At 46.2% G+C, this 27,744-nt stretch overlaps 1 protein-coding gene and 1 pseudogene across 1 annotated transcript in view; one reads left to right on the top strand and one right to left on the bottom strand.

Moving 5' to 3' along the window:
- The window catches only part of LOC145361199 (immunoglobulin gamma-1 heavy chain-like), a 28,695-nt pseudogene extending 4,833 nt beyond the window's left edge, over positions 1-23,862 (top strand).
- Positions 1-27,744, bottom strand: part of LOC145361221 (scavenger receptor cysteine-rich domain-containing protein DMBT1-like) — a 445,694-nt gene that overhangs the window by 275,501 nt on the left and 142,449 nt on the right. The window lies entirely within an intron of this gene.

Here is a 27,744-nt window from a genome sequence, read left to right as displayed (position 1 = left end):
CAGTCTACACGGTGGAAGCATCAGTGAGATGTCAGAGCTACAGGAGAGTCAGGGACACTGGTGAGTGTCGTGGCCATCAGAAAGGAGAAGGTTCTGGGGAATCTGAAAGGTCTGAAGGTGGATAAATCACCTGGACCGGATGGACTACACCAAGGACTCTAAAAAAAGGTAACTGATGAAATTGATGGTGATCCTTCAGAAATCACGAGAGGCAGGGAGGGTACCAGAGGACAGGAAAGTCGCTCAAGTAACACCGCGTTTAAGAAGGGAGGGAGGCAGTGGATGGGGAATTCTAGGCCAGTTAGACAGACTTCAGTCATTGGTATGATGTTAGAATGCATTTTTGAAATGAGATCACGGAGTGCTTGGGAGTGCAAGATAAAGCAGGACTGAGTCAGCACGGCTTTGTCAAGGTGAGATAATCTCTGACAAATGTTTTAGAGTTCTTTGAGGAGGTGACTAGCAACTTAGGTAAAGGAGTGTCAGTGAACGTGATTTATTTACATTTCCACAAGGCCTTTGACAAGGTGCCACATAAGAAATTGTTAATGAAATTAAGTGTCCATGGTGTTAAGGGTAAGATCCTGGCATGGATAGAGGATTGGTTGATCGGCAGAAGTCAGGGAGTCCGGGTAAATGTGTAGTTTTCAGGGTGGCAGCTGGGGACTAGTCATTTGCCTCAGGCGTCACTGCTGGGAACAGAACTCGGAGTTGAGGGGATTGAGCTATGAGGAGAGGCTGAATAAACTAGGCTTGTACTCGTTAGAGTTTAGAAGAATGAGGGGAGATCTTATTGAGACGTATAAGATGCTGAATGGGATGGATAGGATAGAGGTGGACAGACTCTTCCCCCTCAAAAAAGACAGTAGGACTAGGGGGCACAGCCTCAAGATAAAGGGGAGGCGGTTTAGAACGGAGTTGAGGAGGAACTTCTTCACTCAAAGGGTGGTGAATCTCTGGAATTCTCTGCCCGTTGAAGTGGTGGAGGCTGCCTCGCTAAATATTTTTAAGAAGCGGGTTGATGGGTTCTTGATAAGAGAGGGGATTAAGGGTTATGGGGAGAGGGTGGGAAAGTGGAACTGAGCCACGACAGATCAGCCATGATCTTATTGAATTGCGGGGCAGGCTCGAAGGGCTAGATGGCCTACTCCTGCTCCTATTTCTTATGTTCTTATGTTCTTATGTAGAACTCTTCACATTATGCATTAGCGATTTGGAGGAAGAGACTGAGGGCACTGTTGCTAAGTATGCAGATAAAACAAAGATGATGTAGAGGGACAGGTTGTATTCAGGAAGCAGGGGGCTGTAGAAGGATTTGGTCAGATTAGGAGAGTGACAGAGGGAATGCAATGTTGGAAGAAGTGAGGCTATGCACTTTTGAAGAAGGAAGGGAAGCTTTGACTATTTTGTACATGGGAAAATGCTTAGGAAACCAGAAACAGAAGGGGACTTGGGAGCCATTGTTTGTGATTCCCTTAAGGTACAGGTTCAGTCAGCAGTTAGGAAGGCAAATGCAATGTGAGCATTCATGTTGGAAGGGTTAGAATACAAGAGTGGAGATGTCCTACTGAGGCTGTGTAAGCCTCTGGTCAGAGCCCATTTGGAGTATTGTGAGCAGTTTTAGACCGCGTAACTACGGAGCACCTGCTGCCTTGCAAAGGGTCCAGAGGCGGATTACTAGAATGTTCTGTGGAATGAAATGCTTGTCGTATAAGGAACAGTTGAGGTCTCTGGTCTGATGTCCTTCTCTCCCCTTAATCCAGTAAATATTTTCACTTGACGTTCCCATTCAAATTTCTCTTGAAGTCTCTGATTGAATCTACTTCCAACACATGCAGGGGAAGTGCATTCTAGAACCCAGCAACTCTCTATATTAAACAAAAAATATTTCATCCTGTTCCCTCTGTCGCTGTGCACATCCTCTATTTTTCATCCCTTCAGTCAACGTGCCGATTATCTCAAAATCAGTTGTCTCAGTCCTGACACATTGCCACAAGAGTTCCAGAGAGTTAGTGTCCTCCGCCCAACCATTTTTAGCCGCTTCATCAATAAACTCCCTTCATCGTAAGGTCAGAAGTGGATTGTTCACTGATGATTGCACAAAATTCAGCACCGCTCACAGCTCCTCAACTTCTTGAGTAGAAATGGGAAAGTACAAAGTAGATCAGACAGCATCTGTGGGGACAGAATGAGATTCTTACAGAGGGAGGGCTGCGATGGTTCAACAATCTGATTCAATGGATGGCAAGATTGTCGTATGAGGACAGATTTGGTCAACTGGACATATATTCCTTGGATATTTAAGAGGAATGAAAGGGAATCTAATTGAAACGTATAAAATTCTGATAAGTCTGGGCAGATTGGGTGCAAGGATGCTGTTTCCTCTGGTGCCAGGCACTGACCTGGGCTCTGAATTCACACAGAGTCAGAGATAGGGTTTAAAGTTGAAAGTTTTATAACTTATTTATTACTGTCACAAGGCTGACATTAACACTGCAAAGAAGTTACTGAGAGAGAGAGACATAGATACAGAGACAAAAAGAGAGAGATAAAGGGACAGAGAGGGTACTTAAAGTTTTAAAGTTTATTAGTGTCACAAGTAAGGCTCACATTAACACTGCAATGAAGTTACTGAGAGAGAGGGAGATAGACACACAGAGACATAGATAAAGAGACAGAGATTGGGGGAACTTACCAAAGCAGTTTGTGTGTGTGAGTGTCTGCAGCTTCTGTGTCTCTGAGCTTGCCGGGGTGCCAGGGAGAGAATGTCACTGTCTTCACCTCTCTCTCTGCCTCTCTGTATAAAACAATCACCAAATGACAGGACACTCAATAATGTGACCACACACAATTTGTTAGCAAATATCTGTCTCTGTATCTCCCTGTTCTCTCTCCTTGTGTCTGTCTAACTATCTCTGTCTCTCCTTGTCTCTCTCTCTCTGTGTTTTTTCTCTCTCTGTCTCTCTCCCTGTCTCTTCTGTAACAGAAACGGATGGAGAGAGAGAGAGGGAGAGAGAGAGGGATGGAAACAGCTGTAGGTGTGGGTTAGATGCAAGGGGAGAGACACAGGCTGTTAGAGGGAGGGGGAGCCTCAGTGAGGGACAGGGGATCCAGTTTAATTCTGAGGGTCCTGGGGGTGGGGGTGATTTCACTGTCTCAGCCCCTCTCTGCCTCACTCTCTCTCTCTGTATAAACATTTCCCAAAGTGAAAAAAACTCCACACACCTGACTGCACCTATGGGATCTTGCTGTGCACCACAAGGGTTTTGTTTTAAAAGGTGTTTGGTTTCGTTTTAAGAGGGATTTCCAGCCTTGGTGGAGATTTGGGATGATGCACACACACACACAGGGTAGTGAGCGGGACGGGGGCTCACAGCAGGCAAGAGGGTGGGGGTTGTGTGGGGGGGGGGGTGGGGGGACTGTGTCCCATCTGATTCAAGTTCACCTTGCTGCTGCTGTGGGATCTTGCTGTGCACACTCTGGGCCTTTGCCCCGCACTGCGACAGGGACCACACTTTTTATTCTGAAACGAGATCAGGCTCAGGGACCCGCAGAGTGGGGTTCACGGTAAAAGCTGGAAAGGGGGTTGGGGAAATTCGAGCCCTTTAATCTCCAATCTATATTTCATCTCTCAATAAAATGTGAAAGAAAACCCCAGTGTGAATTGTTGTCAGTTTAATTTCTGTCTCAGCCTCTCTCTGCCTCACTCTCTCTCTCTCTCTGTATAAACATTTCCCAAAGTAAAAAACACTCCACACAGCTGACTGTGCCTTGTGGGATCTTGCTGTGCACCACAGGGATTTTGTTTTCAAAAGGGGGGGGGTTTTCTCAGAGGGAGTTTAAAAACTTTCAGGGGACTGTGGGGAAGTCTCCAGACTTGGGACAACACCCACACAGGGTGGGGGGTTTGAGGGGGGGTGTGTACTGGGGGGGTGGGCAGTGAGATATTCTGATATTCCCAACAAAGGCCAGAGGTCTGAGTGTTGAAACATATGAAACTGTTCAAACAGAGACAGGCAGAAAGCCCTGAGGGTTCACAGCTCCCTGGAAATGCAAAGGGAACTCCCATTGCCCCAAACAGCAGTAAGATGTGAACTGGGAACCCCTTCCCTCAGCTTGTTACACACTGACCTTTCCACAAACCCCAACATGTTTCCAAACACTGCCTGTAGTTTCTTCAAACTTTCTATCAAACTGTCTGTCCATTCTGCTCAATACTGACCCCCCTCTCAATCTGGCACTGACCTGGGCTCTGAATTCAGACAGAGTCAGAGATAGGGTTTAAAGTTGAAAGTTTTATAACTTATTTATTACTGTCACAAGGCTGACATTAACACTGCAAAGAAGTTACTGAGAGAGACATAGATACAGAGACAGAAAGAGAGAGATAAAGGGACAGAGAGGGTACTTAAAGTTTTAAAGTTTATTAGTGTCACAAGTAAGGCTCACATTAACACTGCAATGAAGTTACTGAGAGAGAGGGAGATAGACACACAGAGACATAGATAAAGAGACAGAGATTGGGGGAACTTACCAAAGCAGTTTGTGTGTGTGAGTGTCTGCAGCTTCTGTGTCTCTGAGCTTGCCGGGGTGCCAGGGAGAGAATGTCACTGTCTTCACCTCTCTCTCTGCCTCTCTGTATAAAACAATCACCAAATGACAGGACACTCAATAATGTGACCACACACAATTTGTTAGCAAATATCTGTCTCTGTATCTCCCTGTTCTCTCTCCTTGTGTCTGTCTAACTATCTCTGTCTCTCCTTGTCTCTCTCTCTCTGTGTGTTTTTTCTCTCTCTTTGTCTCTCTCCCTGTCTCTTCTGTAGCAGAAACGGATGGAGAGAGAGAGAGGGAGAGAGAGAGGGATGGAAACAGCTGTAGGTGTGGGTTAGATGCAGGGGGAGAGACACAGGCTGTTCGAGGGAGGGGGACCCTCAGTGAGGGACAGGGGATCCAGTTTAATTCTGAGGGTCCTGGGGGTGGGGGTGATTTCACTGTCTCAGCCCCTCTCTGCCTCACTCTCTCTCTCTGTATAAACATTTCCCAAAGTGAAAAAAAAACTCCACACACCTGACTGCACCTATGGGATCTTGCTGTGCACCACAAGGGTTTTGTTTTAAAAGGTGTTTGGTTTAGTTTGAAGAGGGATTTCCAGCCTTGGTGGAGATTTGGGATGATGCACACACACACACACACACACACACACAGGGTAGTGAGCGGGACGGGGGCTCACAGCAGGCGAGAGGGTGGGGGTTGTGTGGGGGGGGGGGTGGGGGGACTGTGTCCCATCTGATTCAAGTTCACCTTGCTGCTGCTGTGGGATCTTGCTGTGCACACTCTGGGCCTTTGCCCCGCACTGCGACAGGGACCACACTTTTTATTCTGAAACGAGATCAGGCTCAGGGACCCGCAGAGTGGGGTTCACGGTAAAAGCTGGAAAGGGGGTTGGGGAAATTCGAGCCCTTTAATCCCCGAGGGATCGTAGGCTACGGAGCGAGTGCTGGGGAATGGGAGGGGTATAGATTGGGATTGGATGGGCCAGCATTGAGCTGGTGGGCCAAAGGGCCTGTTTCTGTGCTGTGTGATTCCAGATTCTTTTCTCTCTGTTTTCCCAGGAATTTCTATTTGGATTGTGGGGGGGGGGGGGGGGGGTGGTTGAGAATGTCCCTGTCTCTCCAGCGTTTTTCCCAATCCCTGCACCCCCTCCCCTCTCTCCCCACACATTCCCATCTATATTTCATCTCTCAATAAAATGGGAAAGAAAACCCCAGTGTGAATTGTAGTCAGTTTAATCTGGGGAGAGAGAGGGGGAGGGAGGTGTGGATCCCATTCCCCACACCCTCTCCCGCAGTCCCCACCCCACTGCATTCATTTAATCCGCCCCTCACCAGGTTGTGTGTGTGTGTGGGATCTTGCTGTGTACACAGGTGGGTCCGGCTCCCTATTCCTCACACTGGGACCCTGAGCGGGACTTTGAACAGGAAAGATTGAGGGGGAGGCGAAGGGTTGGGGAGGGGGAGGAGGCAGAGAGAGGTCGAGAAATGGAGGGAGAGCTAAACAGAGAGGGAGTGGGGAGGGTGTGAGGGTCTCAGGAGGGGCGGGGGAGAGAGTCTAGGGCAGGGGGTGTTTCCTCCATTGTGGGATTGACAGTGGGATCTTGCTGTGCAGAATGATCTTCATTGCAATTGGAGTCATTCATTCACTGACTAAGGGAGGGGGTGTGATTTTGGAATTATAAATATTGTTACTATGTCGGGGTGATGTTTCTCTCTGGGGAACCCTGGGGTTAAAATATCCCAGCTTTGTAATTAATCACAAACAGGTTAACCCTTTGGTGGGTGGCTAAGAGTAAATGAAATATCTGTAAAATGAAACTGTCTATTGGTTGTGTGTGTGTGTGTGTTTGAGAGCTTGTTTTAAAATCATTGCTCCAATTGAAAGCCTGTTTTGCTGCTGGGATTCTGGATGCTGCTGTTTTGGACACGGATGTTATAAAGTTGTCTTCTGCAGCCTGCTTTCTGCAGTTTAAAATCCCAAAGACACAGGCTTTCGAAAGACTCAATGCTGGATGGGTTATTTTGGGTTTTTCAGCATTTCTTTTCAATATTTACATTTGTCAAAAAAAAACATATTTTAACTATTATAAACAGCTTCATAATATTAGACAGGGAGAGAGAGAGAGACAGGGAGATAGACACAACAGGGAGAGAGAGAAATACACAGAGACAGACAGAGGGAGAGAAAGACAGGGAGAGAGAGAGGGAGAGAGAAAAAGACAGGGAGAGAGAGAAAGACAGGGAGAGAGAGAGGGAGAGAGACAAAGACAGGGAGAGAGACAAAAACAGAGGGTGGAAGTGAGGGAAAACAGCACAAGAATTGAGGTTTGTGGGGTGTTGGAATGAGGGGGTGGGAAGAGACACAGGATCTCAGGGTGGGGGGGGGAACGGATGGGGGTGGTATCTCTGCTGTGGAGTCAGTGTCCAGCACCCAGTGTTTGGAGAAAAGCCTCAGTCACACCCTTCTGGGGTTTCCTGATTCACAGAAATAAATGCCTGCTGGGAGGGTGATTTTAAAAAGTCTCTCCCAGAGGGAATGGACACAGCTTGTTCCCGGGTTAAAGAGGGCAGTTTAGTTCTATCTGGGGACTGAGGCGGGGTGGGGTATCCAGATTCTGTCCATTCCCCCCTGGATCTGGGATGAACCAGTCCTGGTTAGATTGTGGGGTGGGGTGTGGGGGGGGCCGGAGTTTAAAACCCTGGGGTTAAAATATCCCAGCTTTGTAATTAATCACAAACAGGTTAACCCTTTGGTGGGTGGCTAAGAGTAAATGAAATATCTGTAAAATGAAACTGTCTATTGGTTGTGTGTGTGTGTGTGTTTGAGAGCTTGTTTTAAAATCATTGCTCCAATTGAAAGCCTGTTTTGCTGCTGGGATTCTGGCTGCTGTTTTGGACACAGATGTTATAAAGTTGTCTTCTGCAGCCTGCTTTCTGCAGTTTAAAATCCCAAAGACACAGGCTTTCGAAAGACTCAATGCTGCATGGGTTATTTTGGAGTTTTTTTAAAGCATCTTTTCAGTATTTACATTTGTAAAACACCACACTTTGATCTTTATATATGCAACTTCATAATATTAGACAGGGAGACAGAGAGAGAGGAAGAGAGTGAGAGAGGCAGGGAGACAGGTATCGATCTGGGGGGAGTGTGTTAAGAGACAGAGAGGGAGAAACAGAGGAGGGGGCAGTGGAGGAGAGGTGACTGATAGAAGTGGGAATTTCATTGGGGGGATCCTGTGTTAATTGACTGGCCTGTCTCTGGAGTAAATCCCCCCCACCCCCGGAATACTTTGATGTGTTTTAATAAATTAAATATCAGGACTGTCACGAGGTGTTTGAAAGTTCATTTCATTTGAAAATTGTTGCCATTTTGTCAGGGTTTAATAACGAGGATGTGAAAATGAATGTTCCCCCCACTCCCCCCTCAGTGAGATTGTGAATGTCAGCAAGTCCTGGGATCTTGCTGTGCCTTTTATTGTTTACCATCAGCTTTTGTGTTTTGTCTTTAATCAAATTTCACTTTATTTTCTCTTTCCAACCGAGGAGAATTCTTTCGGAAAGTTTGGCGACGCAGACAGCGAGTAGTTTTGCCGTGAGGAATCCTCGGACACGAGCTATAACCAGAGAGATAAATATTAATAAAAATCCCCGTGTCTTTGTCGTTCATTTTCATACACAGATAGACGGGTGGGGCTTTTACACTGAGGGTTAGTGGTCTGTGTGTCGGGGGGAGTGGAGGGGGATTGATTGCGGTGGGGGGTGGGTACAGTAATTACAAAGGGGGGGGGGTTCTGTCAGTCTAGGGGCTGTTCACGGGGAGGGAGTGGGAATTTAACAGGGCAAGGGCAGGAGAGGCAACTGAGAGGGATTGGGAGCTGAGAGGGATGTGGGGAGATGGACGAGGGTTTGAACAGTGGGTGGGGGGGGGGGGCAGGGTGTTATGGTGCTGAGGGGGACTTGGAGGGGGATTGAAGAGGGTTTGGGCATTTGTGGGGGGGGGGGGGCGGGTGTGAAGTACAGAGCTCCAAGGGAATGATTTGGTGGGCAGGAGGTTTAGAGGGATTGTGGGGAGGGACTGAGGGGGATTAAAGGGGAGAGCGGAGAGGGATGTAGGGGGGAGACTCTGGGATTCTGGTGGGGAATTAGAGGGACTGAGGGGGATTAAAGGGGAGAGCGGAGAGGGATGTAGGGGGGAGACTCTGGGATTCTGGTGGGGAATTAGAGGGATTGAGGGGGATTAAAGGGGAGAGCGGAGAGGGATGTAGGGGGAGACTCTGGGATTCTGGTGGGGAATTAGAGGGATTGAGGGGGATTAAAGGGGAGAGCGGAGAGGGATGTAGGGGAGAGACTCTGGGATTCTGGTGGGGAATTAGAGGGATTGAGGGGGATTAAAGGGGAGAGCGGAGAGGGATGTAGGGGGGAGACTCTGGGATTCTGGTGGGGAATTAGAGGGACTGAGGGGGATTAAAGGGGAGAGCGGAGAGGGATGTAGGGGGGAGACTCTGGGATTCTGGTGGGGAATTAGAGGGATTGAGGGGGATTAAAGGGAGGGTCTTGTGAGGAATTTGGGATTCAGAGATTCAGCAGCAGGGATTGAGGGAGGGAATCGGGCAAAATCGAGAGGGATTTGGGAAGGGGGGTTTAGAGAGGGATTTTTGGGGCTTTGAGGGATACAGGAGGGATCTGGGAGGGGCAGTGACTCAGAAGTGGGGCAATTAAAAGGTGTAGTTTGGGGCTCAGACAGATTGAAGGGGGTGGGAGGGAGCAGGATTGGGGGGGAGAGGGACACAGCAAGGGTGGGGGGGTCAACCCAGGGAGACATTCAGGGGGGATTCGAGATGAATCTCACGGGCGTTAGAATCTGGAGAGGGTCTGAGAGGGAGTTAGCAGAAGGGGGTGTGGGTCAGAGTTGAGGGGGGTGCAGAGGGAGCTTTGCCTTGGAGGGTGCTTAGGAATTGGGGCAGGAGCTTGGGAGATTCAGGGATTAGAGTCAGATTGGCGGTGGGTGTGGGAGAGAGATTGAGGGGAGTGGGGGGGGGTTTAGAGTCAGATTGAAGGAGATAGGGAGTCAGGCAGGAGGGAGAGAGAGGAATTGGGGGGGTGGAATGAGGGGAGATTGAGGGGGGGAGGGTTTAGAGGGAGATTTGGCAGTGGGTGCCTTTGAGTGGGGTGAAGGAGATTGAACAGAGAGGATTGGGGAAGGGGCTGAGATTTCTGGGGCTCTGAGGGATATAGAAGGGATCTGGGAGGGGGAGCGACTCAGAAGTTGTTGGGGGGAGATTTACAGACATAGTTTGGGGCTCTGTCAGATTGAAGGGGGTGGGATTGGAGAGGCAGCGGGATTGGGGGGGGCAGAGGGATGCAGCAAGGGTTTGGGGGGGTGGGGGGGATGCGATCCAGGGCAGGGAGATATTCAGGGGGGATTGGAGAGAAATCTCGGGTCAGAATCTGGAGAGGGTCTGGATGGGGTCGGGAGTTAGCGGAATGGGGGTGCGAGGAACTTTGTCGGGGGGGGGGTGATATCAGGAATTGGGGCAGGAGTTTGATTCAGGGGGTTTGGAGTCAGATTGGCGGTGGGTGTCGGGAGAGAGAAGGATTTGGGAAGGGGGGGTTTGGAGAGGGATTTCTGGGGGTTTGAGGGATACAGGAGGGATCTGGGACGGGCAGTGACTCAGAAGTGGGGCAATTAAAAGATGTAGTTTGGGTCTTAAAGGGGGGGGTCTTAAAGTCGGGGGGGTCTAGGTTTCAGCAGGGGGAGAATTAGAGGGGCTTGTCGGGGAGGGGGGGAATTAAAGAGGTTGAGGTTGGGGGGGGATGAGGATTGGGCTCAAGAGAGAGGTTCAAGGAATCTATAGGGCTTTGGCAGTAAGGGAGGGAGATTGGGGAGGGGGGGGAGATATAGGGGGAAATAGCCCGGGGGGGTGGTACAGGATTGGGATGGAGAGAGGGGTTTGAGCTCAGAGGGGAATCTATAGGGGGGGGGACAGCACTGGGGGCAACATAGCCGGAGTGGGACAAAGAGGGGGGAAATGGAGGGGGATTTCTGGGGCTCTGAGGGATATAGAAGGCATCTGGGAGGGGGAGGGACTCAGAAGCTGTGGGGGGGGGGATTTAAAGATGTAGTTTGGGGATGAGAGAGATTGAAGGGGGTGGGATTGGAGGAGTGGGATTGGGGGGGCAGAGGGATGCAGCGAGGGTGAGGAGGGGGGGGGAGTTGTGATCCAGGGAGACATTCGGGGTGGGGGGGGGGGGATTGTAGAGAAATCTCGGGTCAGAACCTGGCTGGCGGTGGGGGCCGGGAGGGAGATTGAGGCGGGGGGGGGTGGTGTTGCTTAGAGTCGGATTAAAGGAGATTAGGCAGAGGGATCGGGAATCAGGCCGGAGAAAGAGGAATGTGGGGGGGGGGGGAATGGAGGGAATGAGGAGATTGATTGAGGGATCAGAGGGATACCGGGGAGTTTGAGGCTCAGAGGGATTTGGCGGTGGGTAGAAGGGGGGGCATTTAAAGAGGGGGGGGGCATTTAAAGAGGGGGGGGGCATTTAAAGAGGGGGGGGAGCCATTTAAAGAGGGGGGGGAGCCATTTAAAGAGGGGGGGGAGCCATTTAAAGAGGGGGGGGAGCCATTTAAAGAGGGGGGGGAGCCATTTAAAGAGGGGGGGGAGCCATTTAAAGAGGGGGGGGAGCCATTTAAAGAGGGGGGGGAGCCATTTAAAGAGGGGGGGGAGCCATTTAAAGAGGGGGGGAGCCATTTAAAGAGGGGGGGGGCCATTTAAAGAGGGGGGGGGCCATTTAAAGAGGGGGGGGGCCATTTAAAGAGGGGGGGGGCCATTTAAAGAGGGGGGGGGGCATTTAAAGAGGGGGGGGGCCATTTAAAGAGGGGGGGGCATTTAAAGAGGGGGGGGCATTTAAAGAGGGGGGGGCATTTAAAGAGGGGGGGGCATTTAAAGAGGGGGGGGCATTTAAAGAGGGGGGGGCATTTAAAGAGGGGGGGGCATTTAAAGAGGGGGGGCATTTAAAGAGGGGGGGGCATTTAAAGAGGGGGGGGCATTTAAAGAGGGGGGGGCATTTAAAGAGGGGGGGGCATTTAAAGAGGGGGGGGCATTTAAAGAGGGGGGCATTTAAAGAGGGGGGGGCATTTAAAGAGGGGGGGGCATTTAAAGAGGGGGGGGCATTTAAAGAGGGGGGGGCATTTAAAGAGGGGGGGGCATTTAAAGAGGGGGGGGCATTTAAAGAGGGGGGGCATTTAAAGTGGGGGGGCATTTAAAGTGGGGGGGCATTTAAAGTGGGGGGGCATTTAAAGTGGGGGGGCATTTAAAGTGGGGGGGCATTTAAAGTGGGGGGGCATTTAAAGTGGGGGGGGCATTTAAAGTGGGGGGGGCATTTAAAGTGGGGGGGGCATTTAAAGAGGGGGGGGCATTTAAAGAGGGGGGGGCATTAAAGGGGGGGGCATTAAAGGGGGGGGCATTAAAGGGGGGGGGGCATTAAAGGGGGGGGCATTAAAGGAAGGGCCATTAAAGGAAGGGCCATTAAAGGAAGGGCAATTAAAGGAAGGGCAATTAAAGGAAGGGCAATTAAAGGAAGGGCAATTAAAGGAAGGGCAATTAAAGGAAGGGCAATTAAAGGAGGGGCCATATTTGCTCAGAGGAATCTATCAGGAGGACAGCAGTTGGGGCGAAAAAAAAAGTCAGAAAAAAAGTCAGAAAAAAAAAGTCAGAAAAAAAAAGTCAGAAAAAAAAAGTCAGAAAAAAAAAGTCAGAAAAAAAAAGTCAGAAAAAAAAAGTCAGAAAAAAAAAGTCAGAAAAAAAAAGTCAGAAAAAAAAAGTCAGAAAAAAAAAGTCAGAAAAAAAAAGTCAGAAAAAAAAAGTCAGAAAAAAAAAGTCAGAAAAAAAAAGTCAGAAAAAAAAAGTCAGAAAAAAAAAGTCAGAAAAAAAAAGTCAGAAAAAAAAGTCAGAAAAAAAAAGTCAGAAAAAAAAGTCAGAAAAAAAAAGTCAGAAAAAAAAAGTCAGAAAAAAAAAGTCAGAAAAAAAAAGTCAGAAAAAAAAAGTCAGAAAAAAAAAGTCAGAAAAAAAAAGTCAGAAAAAAAAAGTCAGAAAAAAAAAGTCAGAAAAAAAAAGTCAGAAAAAAAAAGTCAGAAAAAAAAAGTCAGAAAAAAAAAGTCAGAAAAAAAAGTCAGAAAAAAAAGTCAGAAAAAAAAAGTCAGAAAAAAAAAGTCAGAAAAAAAAAGTCAGAAAAAAAAAGTCAGAAAAAAAAAGTCAGAAAAAAAAAGTCAGAAAAAAAAGTCAGGAAAAAAAAAGTCAGGAAAAAAAAAGTCAGGAAAAAAAAAGTCAGGAAAAAAAAAGTCAGAAAAAAAAAGTCAGAAAAAAAAGTCAGAAAAAAAAAGTCAGAAAAAAAAGGTCAGAAAAAAAGTCAGAAAAAAAAAGACAGAAAGAAAAAGACAGAAAGAAAAAGACAGAAAGAAAAAGACAGAAAGAAAAAGACAAAAAAAGGACAGAGGGAAAAAACAGGACAGAGGGAAAATAAAGACAGAGGGAAAATAAAGACAGAGGGAAAATAAAGACAGAGGGAAAATAAAGACAGAGGGAAAATAAAGACAGAGGGAAAATAAAGACAGAGGGAAAATAAAGACAGAGGGAAAATAAAGACAGAGGGAAAATAAAGACAGAGGGAAAATAAAGACAGAGGGAAAATAAAGACAGAGGGAAAATAAAGACAGAGGGAAAATAAAGACAGAGGGAAAATAAAGACAGAGGGAAAATAAAGACAGAGGGAAAATAAAGACAGAGGGAAAATAAAGACAGAGGGAAAATAAAGACAGAGGGAAAATAAAGACAGAGGGAAAATAAAGACAGAGGGAAAATAAAGACAGAGGGAAAATAAAGACAGAGGGAAAATAAAGACAGAGGGAAAATAAAGACAGAGGGAAAATAAAGACAGAGAGGGAAAATAAAGACAGAGAGGGAAAATAAAGACAGAGAGGGAAAATAAAGACAGAGAGGGAAAATAAAGACAGAGAGGGAAAATAAAGACAGAGAGGGAAAATAAAGACAGAGAGGGAAAATAAAGACAGAGAGGGAAAATAAAGACAGAGAGGGAAAATAAAGACAGGGAGAGAAAATAAAGACAGAGAGGGAAAATAAAGACAGAGAGGGAAAATAAAGACAGAGAGGGAAAATAAAGACAGAGAGGGAAAATAAAGACAGAGAGGGAAAATAAAGACAGAGAGGGAAAATAAAGACAGAGAGGGAAAATAAAGACAGAGAGGGAAAATAAAGACAGAGAGGGAAAATAAAGACAGAGAGGGAAAATAAAGACAGAGGGAAAATAAAGACAGAGAGGGAAAATAAAGACAGAGAGGGAAAATAAAGACAGAGAGGGAAAATAAAGACAGAGAGGGAAAATAAAGACAGAGAGGGAAAATAAAGACAGAGAGGGAAAATAAAGACAGTAAAAAGACAATCAGGACTGAGAGGGAAAGATTGAGATTGGGAGGGAAAGATTGAGATTGGGAGGGAAAGATTAAGATTCGGAGGGAAAGATTAAGATTCGGAGGGAAAGATTAAGATTCGGAGGGAAAGATTAAGATTCGGAGGGAAAGATTAAGAATGAGAGGGAAAGATTAAGAATGAGAGGGAAAGATTAAGAAAGACGGAAAGATTAAGAAAGAGAGGGAAAGATTAAGAATGAGAGGGAAAGATTAAGAATGAGAGGGAAAGATTAAGACTGAGAGGAGAAAGATTAAGACTGAGAGGAGAAAGATTAAGATTGAGAGGGAAAGATTAAGACTGAGAAAGACTGAGAGGGAGATTGAGAGGAGGCTGCAAACAGACAGAGAAAAGCAGGGCTGAGGTGGGAAAGAGACGCAGACACAAAGTGAAGAGGTTCATACTCACCAGCGCACATCTTTTCCCTCGGTGATCTCTCCAACTCCTTCCATTCCCTCTCCCATGGTGGCGGAGACAGATCCTGGGCCAGGGGCTTTGTGCTGGGTAAAGGGGAGGGGGGTTAAAATCTCAGAGCTGGAACTCCATGCTGCGCACACACACACACTGACTCACTCACACAGCTTACCTGATACTTACCCAGCCACGTGGAGACAGAGACAGAACAATGGAACCCCAGCCTTTTTATAACCTCCACACACACTGTCCACACCTCCCCAATCAAAGCCCATCCAACCACATCTCCTACACCTCACCTGGACACACCTCCTGCAGGTATGGCCCAGTCCAACACCAGCCTGTCTCTGAGTGTGTGGGGGGGTTGTGTGTGTGTGGGTTAGTGAGCACCAGGTAAATGGTTTATCCCAAGGCTCTCTCCCTCCGCCCCATCCCAGCTCCACATCACCAGCACTGGGAGCTGGGAGAAGACGGATTTAAAGTAACTCGCAGCTCTGCACTGCCAGGCAGGCCAGGTCTGAATGTGGACTGTACAACTTGTTCACCCAGGACTCCATCGGCTACAGGTTTGTCCCCTTTACTGATTCCTGCAAAGTTGCATTTCCCTTAAGTTGCTTGAAGTGTAACAATTTCTTGCAAAGTTATTTGTTGTCTCATTTACTAATTCCACTCCTGAATTACAATGTCATCTGTCTGTTGTTGTCTGTCCGGGTGTCTGAATGTGTGTGTGCCCTGAGCTTAATGACTCACCAGAGATCAGAGCTGCAGAAACCAGCCTTTTCATTGAAACATTACAAGCACTAGCTGGGGAGAGGGGGAGGGAAAGAAGCAGAGTGAAGGTTCTGTCTGCTAAGTGCTGTAAATGTGTCTTTAACCAGCAGCTCTGCAGAGACAGAGATACAGGATTTTAAACTCACTGGGACCCAGAAGGATGTACGTGGCGTGAGAATTGGAAGAAACCAGGTTGTCAGGATATGGAAAGGTGGAAGGAAAATATCAAGTCAAAGAACTGAAAATACAAAGGCGTCCCGGAGGCTCCCTGAAACTGAGCTGTAAAACCAGCGGTTTAAATCTTGGCAGCTACTGGATGTACTGGATCCGGCAGGTTCCCGGACAGGGGGCTGGAGTGTCTGGTTACCTACTATCGTTCATCCAACACTAACTACTACACACCATCAATTCAGGGTCGATTTACTGCGTCCACAGACACTTCAAGCAACATCTTCTCTTTGGAGATGACGAGCCTGAAGACTGAAGACACGGCCATCTATTACTGTGTCACAGACCACAGCGAGAGGATCCAGGGCTGCACCCGGACAAGAACAGCCCGAGAGGGGATATCAGCATCTTCCATCATAACCTGAAGGTCAGGATCTGTTTTCAATGCAGTATGATCGAGGGTGGTCACAACCAAACTATAACGGTGTTTAAAATATAGAGTAACACAGAAAGCATTTAACAGTAAAACTTCCCAAACTCACCGATAGAACTGGTCAGCTTTTCACTGCCTTTATATTCATTGTAGTTTCAGCAATCCGACACACCATAATATTACTCTTTTTAATATTTCTGATAGATTGTGTTATATAAACAGTTGCCCTCATTTTACATTAGAGCAAAACTAATGGTCCATTTGAAGTGAAGATTGAACAGCAGGACTGAACAGAGTGAGTGCAGTTTTTGTATGGGTGTGTGTCACTGTGATACTATAGCGGTGGGTCACAGTGCTGAGAAAAGGACGTTGCTTAAAGTACATGAGGGTTCAACAAAATAATACTTAGAAACATCATTGTTTATTTTATGATGTAAAATGCTTCAATTTTATTGTTATTGATTTACATGCTGAATGTGCACAGAGAGTGTAAAAGTTTCTAACCCCCTTTATCAATATCATGACCAGTCGAAATTGAAATATCTCACTGAGTCACCCTTAACGAGCTGCAAACAGGCTTTTGAAATAGCAGTGAAATTAACTGTCTGTATTTTACAGCTAACTGTCCGCCTCAGTACTGGTCATGCTGTGTCTCACTGTGATAGCTGGAGCTACACAGCAGTTACTGTCAATACAAAAAACCCTCAGCACTGATTGATTGAAACTGGATCAGTGTCACTTTTACATCCAAACTGTAATCACAGTACAATATTATTTATGTCCAGCACTGACCACATGGCAAGAATAAACATGGAAAATCTTGATAGTTACTCAATTATCGATGTGCGTTTTCAACAACATGTTCACGTGTAACTCTGTGAAATATAAAACATTAGGGTCATTTAGGAATGTCAAATGATATCCAAAGATCCAATTATAATCTAATGAACGTTAATTGTCTTTGCTTTTCCTTGGGTTTGTGGATATTTAAAGTAATGGTGATTTTGTGTCTATTCTGTGCAGGGATGGTTATTTTATGACACAGCCAACGGAATGTGACACTGCGACTACTTCGATTACTGGGAACAAGGGACCATGGTGACGGTGACTACAGGTAAGAACCATCCACTTATCGAGTGACTGGTTTACATGTGTCTTTGTTTTATGTTTTTATCTGTACTAATAATCCATTTGGTAACAGGAATGTCAGTTTGGTGGATTCTCGGTTGAGAATTGTTACAATGTTTCCTGTGATTCTGCTGCGAAGGGGTTTTAGAATTCAGCTCTTTCTGGACAGTAGGTGCTGCTGAGGGATTCAATCCCAAATTGTTGCGATTTTGTGTTTATCTGTTGAGGTTACTCTGTGGTTGGGTTACTTTCAAATCTAAATGTCTGTTAAACAATTCAGCGTTTCTGCAGTGTTTCATCTCGGCGACATCTAGTGGCTGCGGGTTGTACCATCTACTCCACAAGTGTTTGAAATTTAAACCAAAATTTAAAAAAATCTAAAATTTCTACATGTATCCAGTGAAAATGTTCCACTCACTCACAATGCTGGTGCTGCTGTGCAATATTTTCTGCTTATTCTAAACATTAATTAGTTTGGTGATGGGCGAATTGGCTGGAATTTATATTGAACATTTCTGTAAATGTTATACTTGATTCTGTTGAAAGTGTTTGTAGAATTGTGCTACTTCTGCATGAAGCGGGGTTCAGTCTGTCAGTGATGCGTTTTTTTTCTGTGGTGAGGAGATTATGTATCTGGGTGACTCTAAACACGTAAAATTTGTGAATTAATGTAGTGTTTCTGCATTGTTTCAACTCAGTGACACTGAGCTGTTACACGCTTTGATTGAATATGAACATTCTGCGGGTTTGCAACTGCTTGATGCATGACTGCAGACAGAAATAAAGCAGGCTTTACTGTGTTTGTATGTTTAAAATCTTTCCTGATATCGGCTTACGCCACTCGTTCAGAACATAGTTTGTCACTGCATTTACAATTTGGGGTCCCTGCAATGTTTAATCTCGGTGACATTTGATGGCTGGAACTTTTACCTTCCAAATGTTTAAATATGGTGACATCTAGTGGCTGCGGTTTGAACCATGTACTGCACAAGTGTTTGAAATGTAAACCAAAGTTTAAAAAAATCTAAAATTTCTACATTTATCCAGTGAAAATGTTCCACTCACTCACAATGCTGGTGCTGCTGTGTAATATTTTCTGCTTATTCTAAACATTAATTGGAATTTATATTAAACATTTCTGTAAATGTTATACTTGATCCTGTTGAAAGTGTTTGTAGGGTGTGACAGAGATACAGACAGATACAGAGAAAGAGCAGAGAGCCGGGGGAGAGGGCACAGAGCTGGAGGGAAGTGTAGAGAACCAGGTGGAAATACAGAGAGCCGGATAAAAGGGGAAAAGAGCCACTGTGACAGGCAGAGAGCCAGGGGAAAGGGCAAAGAGCTGGGGAAATGGGCAGAGAGCGGGTGATGGATGGGCAGAGTGAGGGGGTTCAGAATAGAGCTAGCACCACAATCAGCTCATCTGTACTCTCAGTGAATGATGGAGGAGACTTCAGGGCCCGAATGGGAAACTCTAGGTATTAATGTGTGATCCTTCAATGAGTCAATGTTGGATTTATTTGAATTTATAATCACATTTCGAGTTTCCTGATCATTCAGTAAGTATTCATTCCGGAGGTATTTTTGAAGCAAAGTCACTAATCCCTGGTTTGTGCAGTGAGAGGCAGTGAGTTGGAGAGAGGAAGGGGCACCAATCAGTTTGAACACAGGCAATTTCCAAAACTAGTGTGGAGATGCCGGAGTGAGGTTGGTGTGGGCACAGGAAGGATTCTCACAACACCAGGTTAAAGTCCAACAGGTTTATTTGGAATCACAAGCTGTTGGAGCTCCCTCATCAGGTGAGTGGATAGTCTGAATGAAGGGAGAACTTCTTCATCACAAAGTGTTGTTGTTTGAGAAATAAACAGCAGTTTGTCACACACTGCTGTTGTTGAGAAATAAATAGTTGCTGCAATAATGGGGAACATTTATGCTGTTCTCTGTTAATCCAATGAATGACACGGCATTGTGAGACTAACAGAATGTGTTTTTTTTCTTCCTAATTTGATAGAAGTGAAGACAGGGATATGAGTTTCTACAGAGATGACAATTCCCAAATGATAGAAGTAACATCATCTCAAAGGCGGATGACAGATTTCATCGGGAAATATTAGGGATAAGTTCATAATTCTAATCAGTGTTGGAGATAGAAACATAGAAAATAGAAGCTGCAGTAGGCCATTTGGCCCTTTGGGACTACTCCGCCATTCACTTTGGTCAGAGCTCATCACTATCCTGATCACACCTACTACCCATATCCCTTCATCCGTTTAACACCAAGAGCTATATCTAATATAGAAACCTATTTGTAACAATATGTTTGATGACTTAATAAATGCAAGTAAGAGTCTAACTTGTTCAATTGGCCATTCTTTGCCAGCGAAACAATCTCCGCCCAATCTCTACGGCCTGGTCTCCTCCTGTCAGCAACACAACTCCGACGGCTCCATCACCTTCGGATGTTTGGCGATGGATTACTCTCCAGATGTCTCCAAAGTGACCTGCAAGATAAATGGGCAAACGGTCCCCAGTGGGTTTAAGCCTTACCCATCAGTGAGAAACACGGATGGAAGCTACACCCTGAGCAGCCAGTGAACCATCAGCGACTCAGTGGGAGAATGTCCCACAATTAACTGTGAGGTTCGACACATCAGCACAGTCAAGAGCATTGAAATACCATGTAAGTGTTGTGGACCTTGTGTGAAACAGAAACACTGTGGTTAACATGTAGGGCCTTGGTTAGAACTCATTTCAATAGATGTGCATCTTCTGGCCCTCTGGATTGGTCCAGTTAGTGTCTATTGACTGCAAATGAGTTAGAACATAGAACCTTACAGCACAGTACAGGCCCTTCAGCCCTCGATGTTGCGCCGACCAGTGGAACCAATCTAATGACCCTCTAACCTAAACTATTCCAATGTTATCCATATGCCTATCCACTGACCATTTGAACGCCCTTAAAGTTGGCGAGTCCACAACTGCTGCAGGCAGGGCATTCTACACCCTTACTACCCTCTGTTGACAAAAGTTTAATTGATCCACATCTTCTGCTGGAAATGAGTGATCTGTTTTTTTTCTCTGAAGGTTTTGATACTGGGGTCCCTCCAACTGTTATCCTCACCGTGTGTTCCAGTGAAGAAATCTCACACAGGAAATTCGCAATCATCGTCTGTTCAATCATCGATTCCCAGCCAGGGTCAATGGAAGTGGAGTGTCTGAAGAATGGGGAAGCCACACATTCAGGAATTGTCACCTCTCCCCCTGTGAACTGAACGGGAACTGCTCGGCCAGCATCCAGCTGACAGTCTCTGCTGGGGAATGGTTCAGCAAAGCGGTCTATACCTGCCAGGTCACTCACCAAGGAGACACTCAGAGTCAGAACATCAGCGCATCTCAGGGTAAGAGACTCAAACAGAGGACAACATATATCATTCTGATGTTCATCGGAATTAGGGATCTATTACAGTTGCTACAAAGCAGACAACAACTTCTAAGTTACTGTCATGTAGTTTGCTGCATTAGATGTCTTGAAGAAGGCTTATAGTGTGTTAGTGTTTATTAACAGGGGGTCTGAGTTTAAGAGCCGTGGGGTTATGCTGCAACTGTACAGGGCCTTGGTGAGACCACATTTGGAATATTGTGCGCAGTTCTGGTCACCTCACTGTAAGAAGGATGTGGAAGTATTGGAGAGAGTGCAGAGGAGATTTACCAGGATGCTGCCTGGTTTGGAGGGTAGGTCTTATGAGGAAATGTTGAGGGAGCTGGGGCTTTTCTCTTTGGAGCGGAGGAGGATGAGAGGGGACCTAATAGAGGTTTATAAGATGATGAGGGGGAATTGATAGAGTGATGGTTCAGAGATTATTTCCTCAGGTGGATGTAGCTGTTACTAGGGGGGACATTACTATAAGGTTGATGGTGGGAGATATCGGAGGGATGTCCGAGGTAGATTCTTCACTCAGAGAGTGGTTGGGGTGTGGAATGCACTGCCTGCTGTGATAGTGGAGTCGGACACTTTAGGAACTTTCAAGCGGTTATTGGATAGGCAGATGAAGCACACCAGAATGATAGGGAGTGGGATAGACTGATCTTGGGATTGGACATAGCTCGGCACAACATTGAGGGCCGAAGGGCCTGTACTGTGCTGTAATGTTCTATGTTTGTATGTAAATGCATCACTGTGTCTATCTCCAGTGTAAGTGTACTAGTCAATATTTAGTATTCAGTGCATTAATGTTCTCCCCTGAACTAAACGACTCTGGGCCGAGTGATATTTTTACGGGAAGTTTGATGTGTTGATGAGTGAAAAGTGAACTGAAGGCGATGTTATTGGGTTTAGATCGAAGAAGAAGGGAGGAGCCTGATGTGGAGCATCACAAACCAGAAAACCAAAAAGACAAAGTAGATCAGTTGGGCCGAATGGCCTGATTCTGTGCTGTAAACTTTCTGAATCTCTCCACTCCGCCCCCCCCGAGTTATTTGAGGAAACAATTGTGTTCACCTCTCCTCCAAGCTGCAAATCAAACATGGGAACAGTTAAAATCAGAAGCGAAGCACATTTCCCTGAGATCTAACCAGTGGTTTCGTTATCTCCAGAATTCTCCAGTTTATTGACATTTATTGTACATTTTCTGCAGACCCAAATCCGCGGGAACCGGTCGTCTCTGTCCTCCTGCCCTCGGCAGAAGACGTCTCCGCTCAGAGTTTCGTCTCCCTCAGCTGCTTAGTGAGAGGTTTCTCCCCCCGAGAGATCTTCGTCAAGTGGACCATCAACGACAAGCCGGTGAATCCCGGCAACTACAGGAACACCGAGGTGGTGGCGGAGAACGGCGATAGCTCCTTCTTCATGTACAGCCTGTTATCCATTGCAGCAGAGGAATGGTCCAGCGGTGCTTCTTACTCCTGTGTGGTGGGACATGAAGCCATCCCCTTGAAGATCAGCAACAAAACAGTTGACAAATCCAGCGGTAAACCCAGTTTTGTGAACATTTCCCTTGCACTGATGGACACGGTTAATTCATGTCAATGAGAGTCACTCACTTGCATTAAAAACTACAATAAAAAGAATAAAAACATTTTCCTCTAACGATCAATGAAATACCCAATTGTTGAACTGGTTGTTTTTCAGTTTTACTTCCATATCTTTGATTTTGAGACAGATATTTTCATGTCTGGGACCCAACATTGTTGACCCAGTGCTCCCAGCGGAGATAGACACTGGGTCAGGGATAGAATAGAGCACATTCATTACAGGATTCTGCAAAATATCTTCACTGACTCTCCTCCCGCTGAGGGGGAAACAATCCCACATTTTTAACATGTCTGACACACAAACACAACATTTAGATCTCTGTGTCCCTGCTTCTCTCATTGACCACCTCTTTAAGCTGCTGCACCGCACCCACTGGGAACTGAAATGAGGGTCACACACAAAAAACCATGGAGAAATATTCCCCCCATCGGATTGAGGGAGAGTGAAATTGTTCACATCCTGGATTTCCACTAACCCAGCAGAGAGAGGGGAGGAGCAGGAGCTAATCCATGTCCCAAAACTTCCTCAATGAAAAGAGCAGGAATGTCATTATTGAATCCACTCACCTCCACCTCTTCAGTGGTTCGAACCATCTGGGACATTGTACCACCGGGTAGAGAGAGGGAAGCTCTGGGCTCACTCTCCTCCCTCTCCTGTGTTTGGAAGGGAACAGTTCTCTACTATAAGGACCCAGTTGCCAACAGTACAAATTAGTTTCCGGTTTACTTGCTACAGATTTTGAAGTATCATTATCTTAATCATTGAAGTATAAATATACTAATGCAACATAATTTTAAAATGTCTCAACACTCCTGTTCCTGTTAACCATGTGCTGGCATTGATTTCCCACAATACAAATTTAAACAAGTCATAGATTCCTCCCCGGGTTTGAACTGTTCTGTCCCTGAGGTCTCTGAGATACATCAATGTATTATTTCATTCTCTCTCCTGATATCACTGTGCCCCTCACATAAAATACATTTCTACAGCAAAACATTGAAAATATGTTCCCTTATTCGGGTTGTCTGGATCATATGCAGTTCACTACTGTCGGTGAAACTTGGAGCAAAAGTCACCCAGAGATCACCCTGCCTCCATCTGCTGGTGATGCCGTGTCAATGCACCCAGAGATCACCCTGCCTCCATCTGCTGGTGATGCCTCCATCTGCTGGTGATGCCGTCTCAATGCACCCAGAGATCACCCTGCCGCCATCTGCTGGTGATGCCGTGTCAATGCACCCAGAGATCACCCTGCCTCCATCTGCTGGTGATGCCGTCTCAATGCACCCAGAGATCACACCGCCTCCATCTGCTGGTGATGCTGTCTCAATGCACCCAGAGATCACCCTGCCTCCATCTGCTGGTGATGCTGTCTCAATGCACCCAGAGATCACCCTGCCTCCATCTGCTGGTGATGCCGTCTCAATGCACCCAGAGATCACACCGGGAAAGTGGAACTGACCCACTTCTGATCAGCCATGACCTTATTGAATGGCGGGGCAGGCTCGAAGGGCTAGGTGGCCTACTCCTGCTCCCATTTCTTATGTTCTTATGGATTGACAGTGGTAAACATTCGCAAATCATTTGGAAGTTGGAAGCATCATTCCGCTGCGACACGCAGCAGTGTTGATGGGTGTTTAATTGATTGAATCCACACAACTCAGGATTGTTATGGTCCGCGGTCCACCGCACTGGCTGGACAAATCTCGTGGAATCCCCAAACTAGTATGGATTCGATATCTGCCACCAATGTCGAACAGGTTCTCCCTGCTGCAACCGGCTGAGTTGGAGAGTCAGGGAGTCTCCAACCCTTCCGGGGGCAGTCCGACGTGGCGAGCTTTCGTCGGAACCCAAACTATACCGGTGGTGGAAAGGCCATAACATCGCACTGTATTTCAGCGATGGCTGGTAACTTGGGAATGTCCCTGTGCTGTAATTTTCTCTGATCTTTGTACTGCCATTGTTCTTTACCCAAAACTGAGCTTCAGGCCCTGTTAGCTGTGTATTTAACCACTCCATCTCTGACACCTTCTCCAGACACACAAACCTGTGAGATGTCTGTACTGATCTTATTGAGGCATCATGAGTGTTCCACATGCAACATGACTTGTATCTATAAATTCTCATCTTCAACAGTTCAATTGAAATTTCAAGGCAAGCAGAGCTTTTTGGAGCAGAATGGTTGATATTCCCATCCCCTTTAATGTGAACAAGTTGTTTCTGATTTCCCTACAGAGCTTGTCTATGAAACAATGACTGAACACAGGGGGTGAATGTGAGGGGGTTCCCAGTGTCTCTGAGCAGCTGAACAGGGGAAGCCTTTGGGCAGAGACTGTGCTGCTGCTATTTCCCTTCCGGGCCACCGGGGGTCGCTGTAACACGCCCGGGCGCTGCTCCGCCCAGTGTCACCTCTTGCCCACTCCGGCGCGGCCGCTGCTCGTTGGCGGAACATCCGGGTCCCGAAAAGAGGCGGGACAGCCGCCATATTGCAGTGACGTCACCATCAGCCCCTCCCCCCCCGTCGAGGAAAAAGCGACGGTTCAGAAATGTAGAAAGTGAGAGAAATTCCCACCCGGAAATCCCGCCCGGAGCGGAATTAAAATTAAATAAAGTACATATTTTTATAAAGAGGCAGGTGGCGGAACCGCGCATGTGCTGCAGTATTAGGGGCTCGGTTTGTGATGATTCATGGGATGTAACGGATGCTCAAGTGGTTTGCAAACAGTTGGGTTGTGGAGATGCATTGCAGCTGCCCCTTCCTGCTTCATGTGGACCAGGCACAGGGCCAATTTGGTTGGACGAGTTGCATTGCATGGGGAACGAATCTGTCCTCTGGAATTGTCCCTCAGCTGCATGGGGAAAACATGACTGCATTCATAAAGAAGATGTGAAGGTCATGTGTTCAGGTAATGGCGATCTCAATCTGATAAGTATCCTGAAAACTGTGCGAAGGTGCTGAAAAAAAAATCACCGAATAAGAGAGAGAGCAGAAACAGAACAGAAACTGCCAATTCGGCCCTCCTCGTCTGCATGCCAAAGTATCATTTCATTGGGCTCCCCAGCTGTGTTTCTTTGGGTTCTTTATTTTCACCCCGAGGTACTATGCCTTTAGATGATTATGCGATATTGAAGAGAGACTTAGATTCCACATATTTCCATGATGCATGGTACTGTATAAGAGGATGTCTTTTTTCCTCCCAGATTGCGCATTTAACCCGTCATTTACCAAGGAGTATGAAACTTCTTTAATATTTATACTGATCATGGCTAAAATTAATTTGTCACACCCAAATCCATCTTTTTTTATGTTTATATCCTTGTAGTTTTGTGCAGTTTGCATTAAGTTTTGATATACATATCAATTTTCTGTCCGTGTTACAACTTCACATTTTATTTCCAATCGAAGGTCCATTTGGCCCACCTTAACGCCAAATAGCAGTGAGGACAGGACCAATCCACTCCATCTCAATTTCTCTAATTCGAAGCAACTATTTGTGTTGCAGCCAATAATGAACCTCTCTCAGTTATTACAATCTGGGCCTTGTATCAGTAATCTCTGCCCTAAACCCCTCTCAGTTATTACAATCTGGGCTTTGTATCAGTAATCTCTGCCCTAAACCCCTCTCAGTTATTACAATCTGGGCCTTGTATCAGTAATCTCTGCCCTAAACCTCTCTCAGTTATTACAATCTGGGCCTTGTATCAGTAATCTCTGCCCTAAACCCCTCTCAGTTATTACAATCTGGGCTTTGTATCAGTAATCTCTGCCCTAAACCTCTCTCAGTTATTACAATCTGGGCCTTGTATCAGTAATCTCTGCCCTAAACCCCTCTCAGTTATTACAATCTGGGCCTTGTATCAGTAATCTCTGCCCTAAACCTCTCTCAGTTATTACAATCTGTGCCTTGTATCAGTAATCTCTGCCCTAAACCTCTCTCAGTTATTACAATCTGTGCCTTGTATCAGTAATCTCTGCCCTAAACCTCTCTCAGTTATTACAATCTGGGCCTTGTATCAGTAATCTCTGCCCTAAACCCCTCTCAGTTATTACAATCTGGGCCTTGTATCAGTAATCTCTGCCCTAAACCTCTCTCAGTTATTACAATCTGGGCCTTGTATCAGTAATCTCTGCCCTAAACCCCTCTCAGTTATTACAATCTGGGCTTTGTATCAGTAATCTCTGCCCTAAACCTCTCTCAGTTATTACAATCTGGGCCTTGTATCAGTAATCTCTGCCCTAAACCCCTCTCAGTTATTACAATCTGGGCCTTGTATCAGTAATCTCTGCCCTAAACCTCTCTCAGTTATTACAATCTGGGCCTTGTATCAGTAATCTCTGCCCTAAACCTCTCTCAGTTATTACAATCTGTGCCTTGTATCAGTAATCTCTGCCCTAAACCTCTCTCAGTTATTACAATCTGTGCCTTGTATCAGTAATCTCTGCCCTAAACCTCTCTCAGTTATTACAATCTGTGCCTTGTATCAGTAATCTCTGCCCTAAACCTCTCTCAGTTATTACAATCTGGGCCTTGTATCAGTAATCTCTGCCCTAAACCTCTCTCAGTTATTACAATCTGTGCCTTGTATCAGTAATTTCTGCCCTAAACCTCTCTCAGTTATTACAATCTGGGCCTTGTATCAGTAATCTCTGCCCTAAACCTCTCTCAGTTATTACAATCTGGGCCTTGAATCAGTAATCTCTACCCTAAACCTCTCTCAGTTATTACAATCTGGGTCTTGTATCAGTAATCTCTGCCCTAAACCTCTCTCAGTTATTACAATCTGGGCCTTGTATCAGTAATCTCTGCTCGAAACCTCTCTCAGTTATTACAATCTGGGCCTTGAATCAGTAATCTCTGCCCTAAACCTCTCTCAGTTATTACAATCTGGGCTTTGTATCAGGAATCTGAACACAGGGATGTGGTTTCCTCTGGTATCTCAGTCTGTGAACGATGACGGAGCCTCCACAGCCCTCCGGGATAGAGAATTCCAAAGATTTCCCATCCCGGAATTCTGGGAAAGTTGGGGAGACGGATTGGAAACTGGTTTAGGATTTGGACACAGAGGGTGGGTGGTAGAAAGCTGTTTGAGTGACTGGAGGCCTGTGTCCAGTTGTGGGGTCCCACAAGGCTCAGTGCTGGGGGGGTTTATTATTGTTCTATATCAATGTTACAGAGGATAATCTGGGGGCAATGATCAGCAAGGTGTCCAGATGATCCCAAGATTGGTGGGATGGTTAATCGGGGAGAAGGTTGGAGGTTACAGGGAGATAGAACTGGGTTGGGTCAGATAGGCAGAGCAGATGGGATTGAACCCTGATAAGTGGGAGCTGATGCCGTTTGGAAGAAGTAACAAGGTGAGGGAGTATTTAACGAGTGACGGGACACTGGGAAGCTCAGAGGAACATACGGATCTCGGGAAATGATTCCCAGATCCCTGAAGGCAGCAGAGCAGGTGAATCAGGGGGTAAAGAAGGCAGATGAAACACTTGCCTTTATCAGTCATGGTGTAGAGAATAAGAGTAAAGGGTTCAGGTTGGAGTTATACAGAGCGATGGGGAGGCTGGAACGCTGTGTGCAGCTCTGCTCACCTCACTATAGGAAGGATGTGAGTGCACTAGAGGGGGTACAGAGGAGATTCAACAGGACGTTACCTGGGGTGGAGGCTCTGAGCGATAAGGACAGACCGGATAGGCTTAGACTGTTTACACTGGGGCAGAGAAGGCTGAGGGGGGGACAGGATGGAGGGGGAGAAGAATGTTCT

The sequence above is a fragment of the Carcharhinus amblyrhynchos genome, chromosome 34 (assembly GCF_965287045.1).
Source record: "Carcharhinus amblyrhynchos chromosome 34, sCarAmb.v2.hapA, whole genome shotgun sequence".
NCBI lineage: Eukaryota > Metazoa > Chordata > Chondrichthyes > Carcharhiniformes > Carcharhinidae > Carcharhinus > Carcharhinus amblyrhynchos.
This window is presented reverse-complemented; position numbering and strand designations above follow the sequence as displayed.